The sequence below is a fragment of the Silurus meridionalis genome, chromosome 22 (genome assembly GCF_014805685.1).
Source record: "Silurus meridionalis isolate SWU-2019-XX chromosome 22, ASM1480568v1, whole genome shotgun sequence".
NCBI lineage: Eukaryota > Metazoa > Chordata > Actinopteri > Siluriformes > Siluridae > Silurus > Silurus meridionalis.
Window position 1 is genome coordinate 7662874 of NC_060905.1, and position 25784 is coordinate 7688657.

At 38.4% G+C, this 25784-nt stretch overlaps 1 protein-coding gene across 6 annotated transcripts in view; it reads left to right on the top strand.

Annotated features, from left to right (window-relative positions):
- Positions 1–12411: 12411 nt before the first annotated feature.
- elfn1a (extracellular leucine-rich repeat and fibronectin type III domain containing 1a) overlaps positions 12412–25784 on the top strand; it is an 82049-nt gene continuing 68676 nt past the window's right edge. For 3 of the 6 annotated variants that reach the window (XM_046835587.1, XM_046835589.1, XM_046835592.1), the window contains exon 1: positions 12412–12820. The gene's annotated coding sequence lies outside the window, so the exon portion shown is untranslated. Of the gene's footprint in view, positions 12821–13286; positions 13451–25784 lie in introns of those variants that run through there. The other 3 variants (XM_046835588.1, XM_046835590.1, XM_046835591.1) reach the window with 1 other exon arrangement.

Sequence of the window (25784 nt, forward strand, 5' to 3'; positions counted from 1 at the left end):
ATAGAGTTAGAAAGAACAGCAAAAAAAGCTACATTTGAAAAGGACTGAAAGAATAAATACCATACACCTTAAAAATGATCATTTCTTGTTATGTATTCAACAAACATTTCTAATAACTTCTGGTTTACAAAGAAGCAGTTAGCGCAAGAGACGAGAGGCTACTTTCTAATGCTAATCACGAGCGATGAGTTTTTAAGTGGTGGAGGTGTTTTGTTTTTTAGTAGCACTCCAGGAAACAATCCTAAATTTTGACATGGACATTGACCAGCCTTGAATTTAATAAGTGGAGAATAAATGTTAGCTTAAGAAAATAATAAGACAAGATTTCATTTTAAAAGCAAGGAGATAAAAAATAATATTTAAAAAACAATCCCCTCTTTCAAACTGAATGTGTCATACTGGGTAATAAACCAGTGAATGACTAGACTCTGGACTGATAGCACAGGTTTGGATAAACCCATGTGTGTTTTTATATGTTTATCAAAGTCTGTGTGAAGGTTAAAGTCTGCCACCTGATCACCCCTGTACTGAAGGAACTGAAGGAACATTTCTTTCAAAATATTTGTTTGAAGTCTAAAAACACCTTTTTTATCTTCCAAACATAGGATATTTTAAAAGGAGGTGAATGTGTGTTGATTGGAGGTGGCAGTATTCTGAAGAAGTAGCATGGGGGGAAGCTGTTAGCTGATTTTTAGAATTTATTGACCACAGAGAAATGAGCTCTAGGGTCTCCTTGACATTACTAATCACAGTGGTTTTGCCCTTTATGCATGGTGTAGGGCATCTTGGCCCTCTTACAAGGAATAGGGCATAATCTCTGTAGGCGGGTGCATGCAGTGTCAGACCAGACCAGTTTCTCACTGAGACACTATTGCAGATGGCTGGCAGCTTTCATACTGTGCAGCTTAAACCAAGAAAATCCAGTCACATGGTCTAAGAGGGTTAATTTATTACATACACAAATACATATACATGCATACATACATATATACATTCACACAAATACACACACCATAGCATATACCAAATACCATACACAGAAGAAAGTCATCAATGCAAAGTCATCACTCAAATTCGTGACTAAGCATGGCTGAGACATTTTTCCTGTCTTGGGTTAGTAAGTGAGTTTGTAAGAAACGAAAAACAACAACCTAAAATGCACTTGTGCACACGATAGTGTGTTTGCAGCACATTGTGCAATGGCACATGAGAAACATAAGTCCCCCAGGCGATGGCATGAACATCTGTTATGCTAAATATATCATTTGATCTCACAGCAGGTACATTCTCTACAACATCTTCCTTTGTGTCGCACCAGTGCCTCTTTTCTGCAAATACGCTACAGGATGTTGAGCACTCAAAAAGGTGATCAAGTCCGAATATTACTACTCCGAAAAAGAATGAATGAGAAAATTCCCAGTTTTCAAGAAAAACTCACAACAGGTTGTACACAATGACAGCAAGAGAAAGCATCATGAATGTAGTCAAGCGTGTCTAATATTTCCTATTATATTCTAACAAAAAACATTTCTTCACAACATAGACAATTTTTTTCGAAATAATTTTACCTGTTGACATTTTGCCCATTTAATCATTTGTAATAAGAAAGTTGATCTGACAATAAAAAATTGTAATGAGGATATTTTAGGTTTAAATTCATACTAAATACATTCTACCATATTTATGTCCATACTGGCTCATGCCAGATACTAGGTGAGGTCTTAACTTAGTGGGTAAGGCATTGGCCTCTGGTTCGGAAGGTCACAAGATCAAATCCCAGCAGCTTTAGGCTGCCAGTACTGGGTTCTTGAGCAATGCCCCTAACCCTCAGCTGTTGCTCTGGATAAGGGTGTCTGCCAAGTTCCATAAATTTAAATATCACTATGGATTTGTACATTCCTGTCATTGTGTTCATTGCTACATGTTTTTGAAGTGTCTTTCCATGTAGTCCTATTCACTGCTGTCTCCATTTCTAATTCATGTGTGTATAAAATCCCCCCTTGATTCCATCATATCTCTGTGTCGAGTAGCTATTTTATTCTATGTTTTTTTGTTTTATGGTTTCCAGTTTTGGTCTAGTTTTGTTTTCCTTATTTTTTTTGTTCTTGTTTTGCCGTGTTCCCGCTGTTTGCCAATTGCCCCACTCATTGCCTGTTCTACACTGTGATTCTGCCTGCCTTTTTAGATTTGTTTGCCATTCTTATCAATAAAACCCAGCACTTTCAACCACTTCTTTGAGAATGCTAACAACGCAATTACAGGTCCATTTGCTATGATGTCATTAACTGTAGTAAAATGCAATAAAGTAGCTACTTTGAAAATATATTACTGTAAGTAAAGGTACTGTGTATATAAATAAATTATGTTGTTAAAATTTTTATAAGCTTTTAAGGTAATACTTGGAAGTGATTTGTGAATATAACTAAAATAACCAATCTCTCTCCCTCAACATGCTAAAACATTTTATACAAAAATAGCTGAAGATGGGTAAGGACTAAAATATCAACTCAGATAGTGCTTCAGTTTAGATAGTGTCTAGAGAGTTTGGCCCTATATTAAGATTCGATGCGCTCGATGACTCGTCTGCGATGGGGGTTTTAATTAGTGTGTAAATCACTGAACCTACTACTACTACTACTACTTCTACTAAAACTTCACCTTCATCAGTGTCTGGCCTTAAGAAACATAAAGAAAGTGACAAGCCTGCCAAGATGAAAGAACAGCAAAGCCACCTGCTAAGCATTCCCTGTGGAGATTGGATATATATTTTAAGATGTGAAAGTCCCAGTTGGGAAAATGCTCATGCAGGACTTGGTGTGTGACTACCGAAGTGCTTGTTCTGCTTCACATCTTGTAGTTGAAGAAAACAGAAAATGGCAGTTTCAGTGGTAATGATGGGCTTTTGTTTTGTTGCCATCATGGCAGTGGATAAAAGTTTGATAGAAGTTTGACACCTGTTCTGAAGTTCATACAATTTAGGAAAGAAGAGACAAGGTTCAGGTTCAGAAAGAAAGACAGTAAGCGAGAGAGAGAGAGAGAGAGAGAGAGAGAGAGAGAGAGATGTTAGGTAAAGTTGACCATGCACCACTTTATCTGCTCTGCAATCTGACAGGCCAGATGTGATGTGAGAACACCTGTCATGAAACACCTTCCAATCCTTCAAGTCAGCATCACTCTTTTTTTTTTTTACTACGGGTCCTCATTAACGGGGTCGATGTCAAAAAGTCTCTACCTTTGTGAGATTCTTTTTTTCCTATTTCAAGACAGCTAATAAGATGGTGACTCAATGGCCATTCCTCAGGTGATTTGAGAAAATGGTCTCTTTTCACTTACAGTGCACATATTTGATCTTTTTAAGATCCTGGCTTCCCAGTAGATACTTTTGCACTAAGGTGGAATTATTTATGGCATGTGCTACACTTTATGTATGCACATAATTCATAAAACAACACAACTTTGCTCCCCTTATTAAGCTTTAGAGGGAAATGTTTCATTAATTCTAATTCATTCAATCTTTTAGCACTAAGAAAAAAAACAAGTCTGCAGAAAGGGAATTCACGATGGAGCGTTGTAATTTCAGCACATACATAACGCCGCTGACCTATTAACATGCTGACAGTTTCCAAATGAGTGCAAACAATTATTTTTAAAACCCAGCACCCAACAGGCTCCCATGAATCAATTTGTTCTTTAATGAAGCTTTGTTAGCGTGTCAGGCTAATCTGCTTAGGAGGAGGTTAATGGACATATCCAATCTTGATTAAAGTCCTGCCTCAGTCAGAGTAACACCCTTTGTTAATTAACACCCCCAAAACAAAAGTACATCTGTTTTCTGGGATTTCAAAAAAGCAGTGTGTGTGTGTGTGTGTGTGTGTGTGTGTGTGTGCTTGGGTGAGGGAAATGGTGGTGCTGTGGGTAGCTAGACTGGAGAGCTGTCATTATGCTGCCAATGGTCACACAGCCACCTCTGTAGGTGTAGACGAGGGAAGCCAATGATCTCGGCAAATTGAGAGCATGAGCCACCGGCTCAGCGTGATCCTCGGGTACTGAAACTAAACCTGTCATTTCAGTCTCCACTGAACTGCCAAAGTTACTTGGCTACACAGTTCTGCAATTTAAAGCGGGGAGTGTTCAAGGTCCACAGAATGCAATTTGGTGTCATCAAGCCAGTATGACTCAATCCAGGCAAAGTCCAGTCCAAAGCCTTTTGCCCAAAACAATTATTGCACAGCAAATCTGGGATTTATTTTAAGACACTTCATCATTCTGAAAGGCTTAACCGTTCTTAAAAAAATCACCTTCTGCAACAGTAGAATATAAAATATCTAGTCTGAGCAAGACAACTTTCAAAAGTAGTCTCTGGCTTTGGTCCTATTTCTAGCGTGGCTAATTGGCAGATCAAAAAAATGCAGATGAGGGTTTAAGTATTTGTATTTATTTATTTATTTATTGTTCACTTCCGAATGAGCACTTTTCAGTCGGTGTTGTTCAGCTCTGCGTCGTGAGCTAGGAAACACTTTGACGCTGATGTGTGGGCGGTTTGTGCCTCTGTTTGCTCTCATCAAGCTTGTGCAGTGTCATATAGTGTTCTGGAGCCTGTTTCATGGCTGAGGATGGAGAATAAGAAGCAGGGGATGATGGTGGAGGAAGAAGCAGGTGGATGGTTTTGGGTGGTGGGGGGTTTGGGGGTGGGATCCTGGCAGGTTGTTCACAGGCAGCTGCAGACTAGTGGGCATCCTGATGGGAAGGGGCCTAAAATCATCCCAGCACATAGCAGATACCACTGAGCTGGAGCTGGAGTGGAACTTAAAAATGTTTTCCTCCTCCTCCTCCTCCTCCTTTTCCTTTTCTCTCTTGCTCCCCATTCTTTCCTGTTTTTATAGCTTTCATCCTAGGTAATAATCCAGTGCTTTTGCAGGCATAAAAACCAAACATTTATTACAAAAGTGCACATTAACATTTCAGATCAGTGCTTGTTTGAATAGAGATGTGTTTATTGCTCCTGTGTTTTGCTGATGGTATCACATCATATGCCCAAACCACACACCCACACACATACACACAATGCCTACAGTTTGGTGTATCTTACTCTCCCTCATGTTACTTAACTCAACACAGTGAATATCATGTGAGCAACAAAACATATTATGCCACCCAGAACACATTAACGTTGTGCCAATGCATGGCATCAAACCTGCTAAAATATTCACGATTGGTGTGTCTGACGTAGAGAAGCCTCGTGCCAGCAATGCGGCAACAATGAACGAGCTCTAGCTGCAGCTTGCCAACAAAGTCTCCTCTATGTCATGCAGGTAGTGCACAGGACAGCACTGTGCTAAAACACAGGTGAGAAGATTGTTGACTGCATAAATGAGGGTCCTCTGAGGATGTCAGAAGCTTGGACGCTTCAGCTGATGATCTGCCAGCCTGGCAAATGAATGCTTTCTACCCTCGTTGCATTCAAATGCATTCTGTCCTCACAATCGTGTGATCAGAATTCACCCCCTCCCTACCACCACCACCACCACCGCTCCTCCCTTCTTTCATACATGTCTTTCCTCCTTTTTGAAGCCCCTGATTCGCCATTGTCCCATGCACAATAGCGCTGAGCGCTGACCAGACAGCAGGAGTGATCACAAGCACACTATCAGTCCCTGTATAAACCTCTAGAGTGAAAGAACCCAGCCGGCAGATCGTTGACAAGGCTGACACTAACCTCAAAAGCAGCAGTGCGGTGTGTAGTATTACACACTCAGTCAAGATTGAACCTCATATTCTTTTCCTTGTTCTCCAGCTCTCGTTCCCTTTGCATCCCATTAAGCCTTAAAAATGAATGCGCTGCGGTTGGTGCACAAGAAAAAAAAGCGATGTGAGCAGTCTTTTTTTTTTTTTTACTTTCTAAATACTTGATGGTTGTTGGAAAAAGATAAACAAGTGAACAACAGACACATCTTGGCACACATGCACTTAGCCAGGTTAAATTATGCATGTTCAGCATCTGCTGTGAAAAGAACTACTTCGCATCTGGCTCTAGTAAGTGTATCAGAGGTCAACTAACATTGTCTCACAACTGTACATTTGTATGAAAATTGCTCGACTTCTTGTATGGAAACATATTGGATATAAAAACTCAGACATCTCTACACATTTTCACCCAGCTTTAGTTCAAATCTGCATAGTATCAACGTGAAACCTTTATTTCTATTGAGATTGTCATTTAAAACACGCATATCAGGGAACTTATTGTACTTTTGATTGATGTAGGAACATCATTATAAAATACATTATTGATATTGACATAGTCTTGTTTCCAACCTGTGGGTTGTGTATATGTAGTACAAGTGCATTTCTGATTGTAAATGGATTCAATATATAAATATTTTTCATTCTAAAACCTATAAAAGCTGTGAGATATTTTTTCCAGCTAACATCCACAAGTCTTGGAAACAATACCTATGATATATACATACACAGCAACTATTAAACAACATGTAAGACCTCAGAGGGCTGATGGTGCTGTTTACCTTTTGATGAGTTTATTCATAATTAAAGCCAACAAAATAACACACTCCTTTCTGTAATTCCTATTTGCAGTGTGTCCTGAGAGAGTCCATTTTAAGTCTGCTCTACAGAAGAGTGAAAGGGGCACCTGCTGTTGAAAGCCTGCATGTCATGGCTTTTCAGTCAGGTTCATTGTGGATGGGGATAAAGGGGCTTCGTTCAGTAGCCAGGGCTAAGCTGGGGCACATCGTCCCTGCTGGATCACTTTTTTGTCGATATTTTTAGTAGCAGTGGTGTGTTTATCCAGACAGAGAGGACAGAGTATGTGTACTCGAGCACCTGCACTCTTGAGTGGCAGTTGTCTTTCTTTCCTGCTGAGCTGTAGCTCTTAAAGCTAGCTCTCTGAAGTCTTGCTCTAAAAATCTGGCACTCAGGTAGTTGTAAAGGTTTTTGTTTGTCTTTTTCTCCTGCTTCCTCATGTTAAGGTGTTATAAGCCCTTTGCACTCAACAAAAAATGCTGTACTTGTTATATTGGTTTTTGATGTCTTTTAAATGTCAGCGCAATAAGAATTAAAACGCACTTCAATATCTACTCCATGGAAAACTGCATATTGTAGTGTTCAATTTCATGTCAGTGTGGATAGAGATGGATGCAGATCAGCCTCTGAGCGGAAACACAGTCTCCACCCACTCCAGACAGTGTCCCTGCATATTCAAATCTATGCAAATGGAACGCCTACGTAATGAACTGCTGCCTCTCAGATGGTGAACCCAGTCCGGCATTGCTCACAACCAAACATGTGTTTATGTAAATTATTGAATCACTCAAACCTCAAAAGACCACTTTAAAAGTTTGCTTTGCCCGGGTTTGGTGAAAAATGTGCTTATTTAGAGTGCAAACGCTTTGTCTGTTCTTTGTCTTTGTCTGTTGTGCTAGAGGCAGATTTGTTACTCAAGCTTTTACATCGCATCTGCATTGCTGACAGACCAGTGCAGTAGTTTTGACTGCCAACTCTCTGCACAAGCCTGATAGTAAAAGATTTAACTCCCTTCCAATTACTTTCTATTTCTTTTTTGAGGTCACAAATTTCTGCTTATGTGATGAAATTGTGCCTTGCGTAAAAGTCTATGAATTATTTTTTATACTCATTTATATTTGAGTGCATTTTTCAAAATTATCATTAAACTTTAAAACATACACACCAATGCCAGGGATATAAAAAAAGACCACAGTTGGCGTAGTGTGGCTGTGGCTACTCATTCCGTACCGGAAATAAGATTTGTTTTGCGCATGCATGAAAACGCTAAAGAATCCATAGCACTAGCATTGTGCACCAAGATCATATCTTTAGAAAATAAAATATTAAATGTAAAACACACACACATACTTACATACCCAGATGGGGTCTAACAAATGTGAATTATTTCATTTATTTGTATTTTTTTATCAATTTAATTTGTGCCAATTTGATTGAATATTCAATTTAATCAATTTAATTAAAAAGTGTATTGCATTACTATATTATACAATATTATTTTATATATTATTTAACCAAGCAGGCATTTTATTTTAAATTGTTTTAAAAATGTAAACTGTTCAAATGTTGTTTATCACAAATTTAAATATTAATCAAGTCAAGTCAAGTCAAGTTTATTTGTATAGTGCTTTCACAACAGACATTGTCTCAAAGCAGCTTTACACAAATCAACAGTGATGGTGAATGGTGTGCATTTGTCCCTGATGAGCAAGCCGTGGCGACTGTGGCAAGGAAAACTCCTTAGATGTTATGAGGAAGAAACCTTGAGAGGAACCAGACTCAAAGGGAACCCATCCTCATCTGGGTGACATCAAGAGTTTGATCATAAATCTTTCAACAATACAGAACACTGGAGAGTGGGAACTAACATGATTACTGAAGTATAAGATTATAAGTAATGTTCTTTCTGCAGTCTTAAACAGTCTATATGGTTAGTAGCTCCGAGTTTTATAAGCTCAGCATTTGTGATCACCACAGATCCAGCATCAGCTTCTCCATGCCAGAGCCTTTAAACACTCCAGGAGGTCCAATGTCAAAACTCCACACATGTAGCGGGATCCAAATGGCACTGGTACGCCTCTAGATGGTTCAGGATGTTTGTGAGTTCGGCATCTACTTCTTTAAAGGTCCGTAATCATCACGAGGTGGGAGGTGACTGAGCTGGAGCAACCTCAGGATGCCTCGGGATGGGGAGAGAAAGAGAAGCAGTGGAGAGGAATTAGCGTAGCTGCTGTTCATGATATTAACAGCACAAGTTGATAATGTGCATGTGATCAGATGTTCTGGAGCACAAGGTTATGATGTGATGTGTGTTATGTGTAGGCTTTGCTAAAAGATACGTTTTAATCTACACTTAAATTGGGTGAGTGTGTCTGAGCCCCGAACACCGTCAGGAAGACTATTCCAGAGTTTAGAGCTAAATGTGAAAATGCTCTACCACCTTTAGTGGACTTTGCTATTCTAGGAACTACTAGAAGCCCAGAGTTTTGAGATCTCAGGGAGCGTGGCGGATTGTAGCGTGTTAAAAGACTGGATAGATACACGGGAGCCAAACCATTTAGTGCTTTATAAGTGAGAAGTAATAGTTTGTAGTCTATTCGAAACTTAACAGGAAATTAATAAACTGCATTAATAAAAAAAACAACAAGCAATTTAATGTTTTGCATTTCTTCCTCCTAAATCTACAGAAATTGAACATACTGAACCGTACAGTTTGTGTACCATTACGTGTCCACAAACATTTGTCCATAGTATGTGTATATATAAAAAGTTATTTCTATGCTTTATCTATTTTATTATATTTTCAATATATATTTATATAAACAGAGTAATATCAAAGACAAACCTACCTGTTTTACTGGAAAAATACTGACGTAGTGACATACAATGTTGCTGAACTGCCCTGTTCATGTGTCAGCCGACAGCCATGGACCTGATTAAGTGTCCTCCTGACATGGATTTATCAAAAGCAAGCGGCCAGTGAACCAGTGCTCAGTAAATAAAAACGATTTAAAAGGAAAAAACATAATCCCTAATGTACAAGTGAACTACTCTACTGTACATTTCTGATAGCTTGACATGCAGTGTGCTCATTAATTTATGCTTTAGTGTCAGTATTAAATAACCCCATTTGCCAGAATAAAAAAACTATCTTACAGTGTTCTGCAACAGAGTCAGTGAAAAATAGAAAATCAATGAAGTAGCCATTTTAATTTACCAAATGGTGGCATTTCTGAAGCATGATCATATTTCAGACTAGGCCATGACCAGGATAAGTATGCATGACTTAATTGAACAACATCCCACTAAAATATCCTGAGAGAATCCGATGATAAATGAATGACTCTGGCAAAGGATCAATTCCTTTGCAAAAATAAAATACAAATAAAAAGCACTCACCGTTTAGTACAGTGTGTGGATGATTGCCATTTATTACACTCATGGTGAGTTTTTAACCCTGCTACATCACATCAGTCTTCAACTATAATTAGGAAATTTGCTCAGTGTGCCTTGAGAACGCTTCCTCCCATACATCATCTAGAAGAAAGTGCTGCCTTTGGCTAATGCTCAGGAGCCCTTGTCCTATTCTCTGGGCCCATGCCCACTCAGTGCCCACACACTCTACTACTAGAGGCAGGGTAGCAGAGACGAAAGGTGGCACAGCCTCCATCGCATGTTTCCTTCTTGTCAGAAATGGCTGCTGCTGTACCTTGCCACTGGCTCTCAGCCCCAGCCAACAGCACGTAGGGAACAACAGAAGCCATAAATCAGGCCCAGGAGTAGCGAAGTGTGCTGTGTATGAAGACAGAACAGGGATGACTGCCAGTGGAACCCCCAGCCCCTTATAAAAGTTTACCAACCTGTAACTGTGATAGAGTACAGGTGGAGGACAAGGACCGGGCTGACAGCTTGAAACATGTAGCTGTGCAAATACAAAACGATGCTCAGGGTCACTTACCATCAATCTCAAACCACTCTTAGTGCTGGGAATGATTAACCCAGCTTTTGTGACACACTTAATACAATGTCTCTAGTAAATATTGTGTTACTTTTCACACAACCAGTCACAGAATAGAATATATGCAGTATGACCAGTTTAACTTTTTCAGGAAAATCTGGATGTAGAACGTTTTTGGAAATGTTAATTATTGAAAACAAAGAAAGTAAATGTTAAGTGCCTTGATTATACTGTATAATATTCACATATTTGCTCTATTTTAAGTCTCTATTTAAATGGAAGCAAATGTAAGGTATTGAACATGCTAATTGCTTTGCACAAAAGGGCCAGATTTTCCTCTTGACTAATCTCTTTTATGGAAACACATGTTTTAGATGACACTCAAGTAAATTTGACCTAAAATGAATTGTCAGGTTTTACTCACACTGTAGAGCAACCTGTCATTAAAGCAAAAAAAAAAAGGGATGTACCAAACACTAAAAGTCTGAACATTGAAAAAATATTCTACTTTTCACTCAAGTTGTTGGCAGTACATAATAGTAATATAAACCTTTTTAGTAAATAAATAAAAAAAACTATAAAATAAAAGTTAAAGAGAGGAAAATAGAGGCATGTTCACAGAACGCTGAGGTATTTTTCACTCTGGAAAAAACAAAAAACAAATTACTGATCAGGAAATAACTTAACAAATACTGTAGATTTCTCCCTGCTCTATCAGTCCTGGTTCCAATTATGAGTTTGTTATCAGGGTCTTGGTGGTCTGCATCAGGTGTGACAAATAACCAACTAATGACTACTCTTTTAAAAATACAAAAAAATCACCCCTGAAGATTTTTTTTATTTTGTACATCCAAATGTATTATTGTCAATTTTACCAAATTGAAAATTTTGGATCAACAGTTTAATAACCATCATGATTTTACTTTTGTGTACACGTATATATGCGAATTTCCCTGTGTTTTGATGCTACATCCTACATTTCACTGAGGCAAAACTAAACGAGTAAATGATGTCAGTGGAGGCAGTGGAGACTTTATTTGAATAATGAAATGTATTTATTATTGCTAATCTTCTGTCCAATACTATGCTAATTTTTTTTTTGCTCATGAGGACAGCTATGTTTTAGATATAGTTATATAGACTATATCGATATAGTCAATGAGCAAAGGGCAAAAAGTGTGCAAAGCATTCGTTTACCTCACTCATGCAAACACAATCAAGCAAGACAAGTAATTCGGTTTAACACACAGAGTATTGTCCAGGTATAATTGCTAGCCATTTTTTGCACGGTTTGACAAGAACTTTGTGTTAAAATAGTCAATAATGGGTTGTTTAAAAGACACATTATGATAGTTGGAAATGTCACCAATTTTCTTTTTAAATTGACTAGAATTGTAGCGTACAGTACAGTAGGCCAGATTCAAATATGAAGGAAGGAAATGGCGTGAAGCCTCACAGCTGGGTTTTAATAGTTTGCAAATGGAAAAAGATGAATAAATATAGATAGTTCAGGACTTAATTCGGAATCCTGTTCTGCTACTGAGGAACACACTCCAGGACTGAGCTGGGGCTTGTGATGTGTGAGATAGAGTGCTAAGCCAGTCTGAGTGCACTCCTGCTCTGTAATCTTGTTTACACCCAGACTCTTGTTCATAATAAGGTTTTATTACAAGTTTCATCTCTTTGACTTTTCACTTCTAGACATTTCAACGGCCTGTGTGAGGGAAAACCTTCATAACGCCTAATGTGTTTAGTGTGTGTTTTTTTTGGTCAAGCCCCCACTCTCTTCGGGATGGACAGAGAGCTCGAACCACACGGCGCACGAGGGATTTTCAATTACCCTCCGATGAATCCGCAGCATTTATAGCCCCGCGGCCATGCGCAATCTCCTTATGAGCTTTACCTCGGCCCCGAGTGGACCTGTGGCTCAGTGAAAGAGTGCCCCGGAGTAAATAAGAAAAGCGCCGGCGATGATTAACCCCGTGCTTTGTGGCGCACAGAAGCGCGCGCGGTGGCGGACAAACCCAGCCTCGCGCTCGCCACGCCTCGGGGAATACATAAAGGTGCACGGTGAGAGAGAGCGCGCGCCACGAGCGGCTCGAGTGCGTGCAAACCCTCGCGCGATCTTTTCACGGAGAGCTTAGAGTTGTGTATGTGTCAGAGAGAGCGAGAGAGAGAGAGAGAGAGAGAGAGAGAGAGAGAGAGAGCGCGAGAGCGAGAGAGAGGGGGAGTTGCATGGATTGTGGAACACGCCGCCTCCACGTCGGGGGTTCATGGTGACATAGCGAGCTTCTTTGAGACTTAACGGCTTCTTCGCATCCGGTAAGTAGCCGATATGCAAGCATGCACTAATGCTCCGGCTCTAATACAACGCCTGAACCGCACAACACTGCATTGCACGCGCTTCATTTTTGGGGAAGCGCGAGCGTACAGTAGACCTGTTCCTCTGGGTCATGCTCAGATTGCCAACTAATAGGTGGATGTCTTGCTTTTCGGGATGATTCTTTTATGCATTCAAGTGATTACTAAACGCTGGCAAACTTAAAGTGCTAGAATACAATTTTAATGTAGAAGTGTCGCGTGCAAAATAAAATAAAATAAAAACCTGTCGTGCACTTTTTTCCGTTTGGATGCGGACGCGCACAGGGAGATGTATGTATATGGGGATAGCTTGGGTGCTTTACTTTTTCTGGAGAGAGTAACAGAGAAAGCGGGAGATATAGAGAGAGAGAAAATATATATAAAGAGAGAGAGAGAGTGAGAAGGAGGCAGTCAGACTGAAAGAGAGAGAGAGAGAGAGAGAGAGAGAGAGAGAGAGAGAGAGAGCGCGTTTCAGCACCTCGGTCAGCAGACTGTTAACCGCTAGAGTTCGCCTTCATCCATTAAAAGCCGGCGCAGTGCGACTGATCCTTTCCTTCCTCTGTCTCTGGGATTTCGGGGGAGCTGAGCTGCGTGAGTATGCTGTATGTCTGCTTTGTAGGCATGGTAATGAAATGCTGATTGTATAGCATATAGCCTGTAGAGCAGATTCACAATCAGGCTGTGTGTGTGCTACTCTTTGCGATCAGGAAGTTTGGTACTCCACTTCTATATGTGATCTGGGCTGCTCTTCTCTTACTGATCTGCTCACGTCTGATTTTTAGACCGATAAAATCGAAAAAGCTTTAGATTCAAGCCAGGTTTGTCATGCAATAAAGCTTGAAAGACAGAAAGAGAGATGTGCTCTTAAATGAGAGCACATTGGAGTTCAAATGAAACCCTTCTGTCTTATACTGTCACTACCGGAGATGATTTACCATAATGGAAATGAAGTGAAATCCGTTTCATTGAAGAGTCAGTACATCACGCACCAGTCTTATCCTGTGTGCTGGTGCACTTTAACATCATATGCAATCAAGTCAAAGGAATGTATATTACAGAAATCTGAGTCTAACTGCAGGGAAATCATTTAACATTAAAAAGGATGAAAAATAAACAAGGAAAACCAAACTTCAGATTTTAGGTTCTTCAGACTGAAGAAGCGTTCAGTAGTTGAGAGAGATACTGTGGTTTAAACTGGACTAGGGTTTGGAGATTTGGAGACAAGATTTCCTCTTGTCCGTTTGGTTGAAAATGCATAAAAGCTGGATGCACTAGCTCTCAGGGCGTACAAATGTGTCTGTGTATCTTCTTAGACATTTCTTAAGGCTTGTGTGACCCACGCAGTTCATCACGCTGTAATGATGTGTTTAGGAGTGACTCTGAATGATAATCAGCTGCACACATTAAGATACAAGGAGCTGCAATTTTAGCCACAATGTCACTCCAGGCTTGTCAGTCTTCCCAGCCAGGCTATTTTGTTGACAAGCTTTTTTTTTTTCCCCCTCCACTGCTAAATGCCATCTTATGTGTTTACTGCCTCTCATACTCTATTGATATTCATTTTGCATGGTGGTTCATCTGTGCAAATCCATCAAGACTGAAAATAGAAGGAAACCATGCACTGTTCTAACCTGCTTTCACTTGTTTATCTAATGGAAAGAAAAAAGAGTATGCATTTTAATTAAGTGTTAGAATGCTACTTAGTGATTTTCTGAAGGGTTATGCACCCTAGTTTGATTGCAGCTAATTGAAAGTTGTGCATGTTACATGCTTAAATAATTTTAGCAAAAAAACAGCTCTATGCTGTTTTTCTTTGGCAGCACATCCAAATGATGTTCAAGCTCAGGTGCATCTCTGTGCGCTCTTGTGTTGGAATTCGGACAGTGGCTTCTGGCCAAACAGTGCTTCACACCTTAAAAGGAGAGATGGGTTGGTCTTGCAAATCTCACAGCAGCGCTTCGGTTTTTGGGGCTTATGCGTTTTAGTGTTCTCATCTTTTATCTTTCCATCTCAAATCGCAACTATGCAGGTTGAAGATTGACTTAGCTAGTTTGAATACAGTCTGCCTGAGCCAGGCTCTTTGTTGCGGAGGACTTGAGAAGATGTGTGGTAGAGGGACATCATGAGAGCAGTGGGACACTTGAATTAACATTTGCTCTTTAAAGGCAATCAGACAAACCAAACATTCTCCATTACTTAACAATCTGTAATAATGTATAAACTGTACAACTGGGGCTTATTTTTGGTGTGATTTTTCCAAGCGTGTACGACTCCGGGGAAAAGTTTATCAAGAAATAACATACTATAAAGTGCTACATTGCCATTTAGTACAGCAAACATAAAATATGTCTAGAAGAGTGCAGTGGATGAGAAAAACACTCGTTACGGCACACTTTATTTACATGTCTGACACATTTAGAGTAAAAGAGAACAAATGCAACATCCATAGAACCACAGACCAAGGCTATGGTATTGAATAAAAATTTGATTAAACAATTACCTCATGTTTCGTATTCAGTCTTTAGATATAACAATAAAATAAAAATGCAAAGTAACATTTTTAAATTTTTTTATCGTAACATACATTTCAAATTTTTGATTCTTAAATAGGTTCATATTCCTTTTACCCTCTTAATGTATACCCAATGAGAATTTTTGCTCCCTTAATAGCTCTTTTTATGGTTTATAAGTCCACTGAGTAACTTAATGCTTATACCACAGTTATAAATACCTGTAATAATTGATTAGCAGGATTATAATTTATGGCTGTAAAAAAAAAAAAAAAAAAAAAATACAGTAAATAAATAAAAAAGTATAGAAAAAGATATGCATATACATATATTCATGTGTATATGCATATATTCATGTGTATATGCATATATACATGAATTTTAGAAAGGGATGGATGCGTAAGGCAGATATTAACAGTACAGATTAAAGTAATCTTGTGTGATTGTGCTTAAAAATAGCTGCATTAAATATTGAGAAATGTTGAATAAGTGTTATTGTCGGTTTTTGGTTGATTATTAAGAATAGAGATACAGATTTAAGATTGTTTCCATTGATACATTTTCATAGCCAATTTATTGAAAAAATCAAAGTAACCTTTCAGAAGAGTAAACCAGTTAAACAGATTTTCATAGATGGCATTAACAGGCAAAAAAGGTGCAAGTTGTCAGTTTATTGAACAAATTCATCTTCATTAAGTGCTGGTGAGAGCTGTGGAGAATCTAAAATCAAATGTATGTTCAATGGGCACATAGCAAATGAATTCAGCCCGGAAAACACACCAGTCAATCACAGATACATGCATTAACACACTGTTTGACATGCTGGGGCACTTTTGTGTGAACAGTCTGACTATATGCATGATTTTGGATGGTGGGAGATTGGAAAACACAATAGAAATCCACACCGACATGGGGGAAGATGGGAACTCAGCAAAGGCAGTAATCCAGGCTCAGGATCAAACTCAGGACCCTGGAGCAGAGACAATACACATACACAAAATGTTTATTAATTTATTTTTGCTTATAATTTTATAGGGTATTTGGGGCTGCAATACCAAATAGCAACTGTGTACTACATTAAAACAGGGCCTGTTGAGCTTTGTTGTGTTTTATCAATGCTGAAGCAGAGGTCCACACTACAATTGCAAAGTTTAACTCCTTACAACACATTATACACTTTTCTTTGTTAGGTTTAATTTTCTACGTATGTACTTTCCTTTAAATCCAGCCTCTCACTCTCACAGTAATGTTAGATTTTTATTTTTTTATTTTAGAGGTGCAATTAAGCACTTTGTCTAAGTGCATAATTGGTACAACTAAAATCCACCTACATTGAAAAGAAGAATAGGTCTTCTTTAAATGTCCAACAACAACATCCATATAGATGTTCTGCATTTTGGCAAAATTGTGAGAAAGAGGGTTAATATGGCATTTTTCATAGCGCTAATCTAAGTAGCATTAACATATTCATTTAAATGTTTTAAACATTTTTTCACTTCAGATGGATATCTGCACTTTCTTATAATCTTGCCATAGTATATGTCTAATATGGGCAGATTTTAAAATTAATTTCCAGTGCTTTTTCAATTTTGTCTGTGTCTGAGAGACTTATTATTAACCTGCTTTTAGACTACTTATCTCACACAGTAACAAAGCATTGTATTGTCTAAAAAACACAGTAAACATCTGACCCCTTACCTGACTAACTTAATAACATGAACACATTTTAGACAACAACAGATTCAGTCTGACATACCAAAATGTGTGAAGTTTTGTGCTGTTGATGTTGTTTATTGCTATTATAAATGGAGGACCAGCAGTTTGATTGACGGTTCAACACTGAACACTGAACACTGCAACAAAACAATTTGGATTGGTCACAGTAACCGTTATTAGCTTTAAAGTTACTTTTACAAAGTGCAAATATGCTATATATCTAAATTTTGCTTATTGCATGACATTTAATAAAAGAAGATTGCTGCAATTCCATTTTATTAAAACGAAATCTGGTATATTGGATTCGATTTGTGTATCTTGAAATTCAGCCTTAGGCACAGATTTTAATTTCACTGACTCTAAATATTGACTATACCGTATGTATTGACTACAAAAGGAACCCAAACATCATAAACTTGTTGTTGTATTACTTTCTGATGTCTCACCGATCATAGAACAATTTTAATGAGGAAAAAAGTGAATTTGGAGAAATTAAATGGGATGAGATTCATCAGCAAATAGCTGGCAAAGGTCGACTAAGCCTGGACAGAACATGTCAGACTTCTGTGCCATTTACATGTCTGTTTATTTGTAAATGTAAAACGCATTTACAGAAGCTTTTATCCAAAGTGACTTAATGTAGCAGAACAGAGCCAAAGCAATTAAAGACGCTGACAGCATAGTGCAAGTGCCACAAGACACAGTTTCCACCAATTGACATTTGGTGGTTCAGTAGATAATTAACCTTCGTGGCCATTTTATTCCAGCTTTTACAAACAGGCTCAAAAGTTTTAGATTATTATATATTATATTATATTTTAAAATTCATGTACCTGTCCACATATATTCACATTCAGTCGTTTACAATTATGACAGTGTATGACAGAACTGAATTGCACTCAGTAAAAAGAATCTCCAGGGAAGATGGTCAGTCACTGATTTAAAGGTAATAAAAAACAGTATACCAAATGAGAGATGAATACAGACACAGCAAATTAAATTATATAGTAGATAGGATTAAGAAAGAGATCGGTCTATAGTGCTGAAAAGCCTTAAAGCATCTGTTGAAGTGGCATACAGGATTGGATTTCCTTAGGCTCCATAGAAAGCCTGCTATTTTGACATTTTCTTATTCAGATTTTTTTTCACACGCTGTGTTTTTGGTTGAAACGATGGAAAACATGCCAAAACACTGATCTGAATTGCGTTGTTGACTACTAAAACATGTTGCCTTAATTACACCGTTACTGTGTTGGCTGTATATATACATATCAAATTACAAGAGCCCAAAAGCCTCCGAAAAACAGATTCCTAAGACTAGCCTTTGATGCTTCCGGAGTACAGAACTGTTCAGGAGAAGTGTCTGTCCTGAGAATGTACGCCTACCTCCAGAGATGGAGGGCACAATCATTATTCATCCAACAGTGAGTGCCGAACCTCGGGACAGCTTGCAAATGGGTAGATGAGCCATTGACAGTCACAGAAAGCACTTGGAGAGAAAGAATAAAATAAGGCTGTCGTGCTTTCAGAGAGCCATCGTTCTGCATTTTGAAATGCTCTGGCGCTCCTAGATAATGTGGAAATTATAAAGCCTTTACCACTGAGTGAAATTTTACTTCAATTTAGTAGAGCAAAAACTGCACACATTTAGAGATGTTACCTCTTCACGAGCATGCCAATGGCATTAGAAAGGTTGAATAAGCTGCTCAGATGAGTGATTTAAGTGTGTGGCTTGAGATTAGTGAGCTGTTGCCTACACTGACCTGGCGAGTGGTGCAGCAGTGTTTACTTTAGAGATTTACAGCACCAAACCACTGATGAGTGTCAGTGAGGGCTAAGGTGGATTTCAAGCAATCATCCGAGCCTTTCACTGAATGGACTCCACAGGTCATTCATTCACTTCTCCTAGCTGACTGCTATATCCTAGTCAGTATCATGGTGAATTTGAAGCCAATTCCTAGAACACTGGACACGAGGTTGGAACACACCCTGAACGGGACACAGGCCACCATGCAGTTTAATTTGTATAATATGTCATGGAATAGGGGTAGGAACAATGACAATGTATTATATGTCTCTGAAATACTGTAATGGATTAATCCTGTCATTTGCAAGAACAAACACTTTAATCGGCTTCCAGTACATCATTATTGTTCAGGGGTTCAACAAGCCATGTAGGCCATTCAGCTGCTGGCGGTTCTACACTGGACAAAGACCTTTCATAAACACATGGCATACTGTTGTCATTGTGTATATGAAAAGCCTGCTATCCTTCACATTAATTAATTAGAGCTTCTAAATATTGGGTGACATGATATATATACTGTACTCATATGAAACCCTGGTAACACATAATAAGTCTGTCATTACTGATTTCGGAGCCACTTTTATTGATTGGCTTTTTGTGCAAGTGTATAGCACATGCACATTCACTCAAATACGCATTAAAACATTGCAGTGCTTTAAGCATTAGAATGTCAGCACCCTGTATATTTAACTAAACTACTCTATCTGTTTAAAAATAAATAATGATGCAAATTATGCTAAACAATCAAAAAAAAATCTCATAAGTTAGAATTTAAGCACTATAATATATTGAAACTCAAAATGGGCATTGATAGTGCCTTATTATGACTATTCACATGTTTTAAACTATTAATTATGGTGACAGAAAATAGATACAGCATATACAGTTAGAAAACATTACCTCATCCATATTAAAAAGTGGCTGGCAGTATACTCACTCTGTAATGACTGCTGTTTCATAACAATGAGACAGCAGTGGAAAGCTGGTAATGGGTATTTTGAAATAATACAGAAATTGACTCTAAAAGAAAAAACTAGTTGTTGCTTTATTAATCAAATTCAATTTGATATATTTAAAATGCCTTACATACAGCTTGAAACATAACAGGGTATGTGATTATAAGAAAATAACCAATGGTGGAGTGAAGTGACCATGCCACCATTACCACTCAAAAGTTCATTAGTGTCCTATAAGAGCACTTGTTGAAATGTTTATTTTTTTCATACTACAAGACTTCTAGCCCAATTCTAGGTTATGATGATGACCTATAACCAAATTATAGTTTTGCTAAGTTCTGCTTAGATAGGGGAGCACCTCATGTCTTGACAAATGAATATGATTCTATGACCAAATAGCTAATGTAAGGCTGGAATTAGGTAGACATTTTCTGCTGATTTACCTTTGGCAATCAGAGGGTTCCCTGGTGGTCTAGTGGTTAGGATGCGGCGCTCTCACTGCTGCGGCCTGGGTTCGATCCCCGGTCAAAGAACCAATCCCAGCCATTAGGGTTGCACAAGCCTTAGTGCCAGTCCCAAGCCCGGATAAATGGGGAGGGTTGTGTTAGGAAGGGCATCCAGTGTAAAAACGTGTCAAATCAAACATGCGGATGTTCCACTGTGGCGACCCCAAATGGGAGAAGCCAAAAGAAAGTTTAGTTTACTTTTGGCAAACAGATTTTTGGAAACATTCCTGAGTCAGGAACAATGGGTTTGGCACCCACATTGTCACCCTGCAACCATTTGGTCATCAGACCATAGTATTTGACAGTTTCAAGAATTGTCTACAAAGGTACCCATTTCGAATAAGCAGGATAATTTTTTTTTTAATTAAAGCAGAAACATTTGCTCCTCTCACATGAACAGAGGGGGCATTTCTACCTGTAATAACTGGGGTTTGGTTGCAGGTTAAAACTTACTTGATTAATTCCATCAGCCCCTAAAAATGGCGGTTATTGTAATTGTGGATAAAAGTCCAAACATGCTAGCAAGAGCTCAAACTGCTAATAGCAGCCTACCTAAACAGGTAAGTGGGATAACACCTGCTAAACATTGGGTTGACAGGGTGGCTAGTTTTCCCATTGAACCAGACGGTCTGCAGAACCTGGGATCTATGCCAGTTCATTGTGAATCAGAGCACTGTAATGTGCACAAGGAGGGTGGGTGTTTTTCATATGGTCTGCTTTATGATAGAAACCTGTCAGAAGCCATTGTCCTGGTATGGTAAAACCCTTATGCCTTTGGTCATCAGCGTTGACAGGAGAATGAATGCATGCATTCCAAACACCCTCAGATTAAATTTAAATTAACAGCATTTAGCAGGCACCATTATACAGTGCAATTTACAAAAATGGTTTTAAGTCTTATGAAACTTAGTATACCATCAGCCTAAAACTCTGTTCGGAGAATTATAATTAATACATAAATACATAAAACTAACAGGGAAAAGTTGTGCATCTTATAGTCTCACATGTGGTGTGAATTTTTTGTGCTGACAATGGTATCTTCAAACAATTCTAAGAACAGAATCGGCCGGGACCTTAGCCAAATTGAGAGAATTGGAATTTATACCCTTATAGCTTATGAATCAAAATCCCCCGAAATATATAACCATAAAGATTCGCTTCAGCAGTCCCTGTTCTTTATGACTGCTTCAGCTTTCTTGCTAGTCAACTCACAGGTTGCTCAAGGGCAATCAGTCATCTAAGAGCACAACATTTGTCTATTTCGGACTCCTACTCATGTGATACCTAGCCAACAAGTTTTACTGCCACTTCAAAGTGCCACCTGGCCCGTCCATTCATCTGTTCTGGTGCCTAATTCTAAAACCTGTGCTCTTCTTTCCTTGGAATCTTTAGCTGCAAGCCTTAACTGTTTCCCTGGTACATGAGATAGATTTTGCAGAGTTGATTACATGTCTCCAGCAGCACAGATTGTGTCAACCAACCCTGGCCTCATCCATAAACCAAATTGGTTGAGATCCATCTTGCATCCTGTTCTATGTCACCTCACTGCCAGGAGGTTTCGATCAGCTCAATCACAGAGGGATCAATAGCTGCAGACTGAAGTGATCGCTCCAATTTAAGCAGCAAAATTGTAGTGAATTGCACCATGTGAATTTTGTAAGATCTTTTTAGGATAATACCAGGGCATCCATATTCAGATTTGGGTATCAGGTGCAAAAACCTACAGACATTATTTTTGTCTAGTGAAGCCACCTGTGATGTAATGCACGTGTCAGTGTAAATGACGGTGGCAGGCTAACTGCAGGATTTGGCGTGGTCCATGAGAGTTTCAAAGTACTCCTTCCAGTACTCTCCATATAGTCCTATATTGAGGTAGAGTGATATTCCCTGTGGTTGGGGATGTTCAGAAGAGCACAATTTGTGCTATTAGCTTCTTCTCAGCTGCTGGTCAAATCCAGGTCACCCCTACACTTGAGGATGGCTGTCCCAGACTGTTCGGGGTTACCTGCAGGCTGAATAAGATTTACTTCCAGACACAACAATTCAAGTTAATTTCTTTATTTGGGTCAATGCTAAGTTAGACTAAACTATTAGAAATCATATAGTGAAATTTTATAGTGGAAACCAGCAAACTCTGTGTTTAACCACTAAGAGTGTATTCCATGCTGGGAAAACTACCAATCTAGTAGAATGGAGTCAAGCTGCTTGTACTTGATGCTTAGGGTAATAAAAGCTGAATAACTCGCCAAGGGAGCAAACATTTCTCAACAGAGAAAAAAATGGATGAGAGCGAGGGAGAATCAAGTACTGATACACTAAACATGCTGCAGATGGGTGCATGTTCTCGCTGTTTATAGCTACACCTAGAACATTATTAGCTTTACCTAAACCATTGCTTCTAGCAGGGCATCCTTACACATACACAATTGGTATGAAAAGTCTCCACACACAGATTTTTGTGGTTCAAATAAAGAAATCGTGTCAGAGCCTTTTCTTATTGCAGTGTATAAAAATTCAACTAAACAATCAGAAACAAGCTTTGTTTTAATTTAGATTTCTGCATTCTGAATCATCCAATCATATCCAATCTTGAATGCATAAGTAATCAATATACAGCATCAGTTTGGTTGTTTGGATTAATCCTAAATAAAGGTCATCTGTTTCTGTAAGATTTGCATTTTCTCGGTTATATCTGAATGCTGAAGCGCTGGTCCACAAACAACTTGCAAAACTTGAATGGTATCCCACTTGTTGAAAGATTACAGCTTGCAGGAGAGGAATAAAAAAAACATAATCACATAAAGAAAATTGAGCACCACAGTGACATCATGAAGAACAGGACATTTTTCCAGAATTTAAACAAATGACAAGACAAAAACCTACTAGGGAGGCTGCCAAGAGACATACAGTAACATTAAAGGAGTTGCAGGAATATTTGACATGTACTGTTAACTGCAAATGAAAATGATCACTCATATTCTGCACATGTTTGCTCTATAGGGAGGATAAGAGATTCCCCACCTTATTAAAAATGTCATAATTAGCTGTTTTGACGCAAAAAATGCATGTGGCGAAAAGAACATCGTATCCACGATGCAGCATGGGTTTTGGCAGGACCCAATTGTGTTTTTAATCAAGCTCGACTTAATTATGGAAAACTACAAATACCAGTCGATTTTAATACAAAATGTTTAGGTGTCTTATAAAGCTAAAGAATTTTACCTTTCAGCACAACAATGGCCCAAAACATACATTCAAATCAACAAAGAAATGGCTTTACTAAAAGATCAATGCTTTTAAATGACCTAGCCATAACTCAGAGCTGAATTCAACTATAAATCTATGCGGTGGCCTGAAGCAGGCTGTGCACCGGAAATGCCCTAGAATGTTTTGCAAAAAATAAAAAGGTGAGAAAATGTGCCACGCTGATATAGTGGTGTACTATAATTATAAAGCTTTAAAAATATATTAGTTTTGAGCTGTGCACATTATTGCAACCACATTATTGTACATTATTATTTTTATTTTATTTCTTCCCCTAGGTTCTTGATTGTTTTTTACTTAACTCTTAATCATTGTAAAAAGTTTGACATGGCTTGAGTGTGTAGAGATCTTAATATCCATCGTACATAGACAACTGCACTTGGATCAAAATCGAAACATTTTAAATCTACCAAACCCATGCATTTTGTCGGGATCAGCATGAAAAAATAAGAAAAAATACATTATATGTCCACCATTTGATGTAGGTTTGTGTGCACATACTTACAAGATTAAAATACTGCCCCCTGGTGATTTGTAGTGATGTGCATATTATTAAGGACATAATGACAAATGAAAGGTGAAGACATAAGTACTTTCTCATCTACATTATAAGACTTTAGCAGTAAACATGTACATGTACATGCAACGATGGTTCTAGATTTTTGTGAACAATAGTACAAAACAGTTAGTATTAGTGAGTGATAATTGTTTTTCTCATATTGTACTAATCATATATTGCTAGGTTATATTAGATCTAATTAGACAGATTGATTATATCATCAGATTTAATCTTATTACATCTGATGGCATTGATGTCTTTGTTGAATACACACACACACACACACACACACACACACACACCAAATGCATGCTGCTCATGCATGTATGTCGCAGTAACTGTAATTAGTCCCAAAGGGACATACAGAACCTTAGTAGCGAGGACCAAAACGACCCTAGAGTTATTGGTCTCGAAATTAATTTCATGAATTTATTCATATTAATATAACCAATCCTGCATTCATTTAGAAACTTAATTTAACATATTTCTTTTGTTACAAGGCTGTTTGGCTGTTAACCTGGACATTCAGATTCTCAGGTGTGATTTAAGCTTAAACTGACTGATAATGCATGAGAGTACTTTTTTAGAAACTTTTTCTTTAGACGCTTTGAAGTGACCATGCCTATAATGCAGGGCTGTGTATGAAATGAAGACAAAGCACATATATAAAAGAACAACTAAATGAACAACTGAATGATAAAAAAACAACACATCTGTAATGCATTTCGTGTGTTATGCTTTTCTTATAAGCACAATATTATGTACGTGTAATGCAAGAGCTTTGCAACTCTGCCTCTTGTTAATACACAAGGCTCATGCCCCTTTCTTTTTTTGATCTGCCACCTTTTTCTTGCTTTCGCTAGGAATGAGTTTGTGGCTTTTGAACCAATGAATATTTGTTTGGACTGTGCTGGTCGCTGGAGCCGAAGCGCTGAGAGGCTATGTGAGAAGAAACGTGCCGAGCTGAAGTGTGAGGACAGGTGCTGCTTGATGGAAGCAGCCAAACAGCCATCTGCTCTAGAATACTTCTAGCCCCTGGAAAGAAGCTGTCTCGTATTTTACAGAACTGATTAATGTCTCTGTCTGCTCACCAAAAACGTATCTGACAGATGTGATTTACTTAGATTTTGACAGTTTTACTAAATGAAATCTAGTAATAAAAAAGGAAGAAAAAACATTTATTGTACCTTTCAGTGTATAAAGCAAAATGGTGGGAAAAAAAAAAAACGTGTATGTTGTATGTCTTTTTTTTTTTTTACATGTTGCTCATACCTGGGAAAAAAAGTCCAATATTATTAAGTGTAATTTAATGTATGAATGAACAGATGACAATTTACTGTGGTCCACTGTTTCAGTTTACCTCTGTGTCTTCCCAGTGAGTCTGTGAACATCTCTGCCAGAAAATCTTGAGAAACAGTGAAGGAAGTCGAATGCTCACTCCTGGATATCTTGACAGATTTATCTTGTTCGCAGGTGCAGGTATAAATGTATAATGTGTTTTTCAGACAGGGCCACCATGTAAGGATCCGGTGGGTTCAGTGGCCCTTTCCTTCAACTACACTGACATGGGTCAAGGATGTCTTCTGAAACTGGGACATTTAATAGTA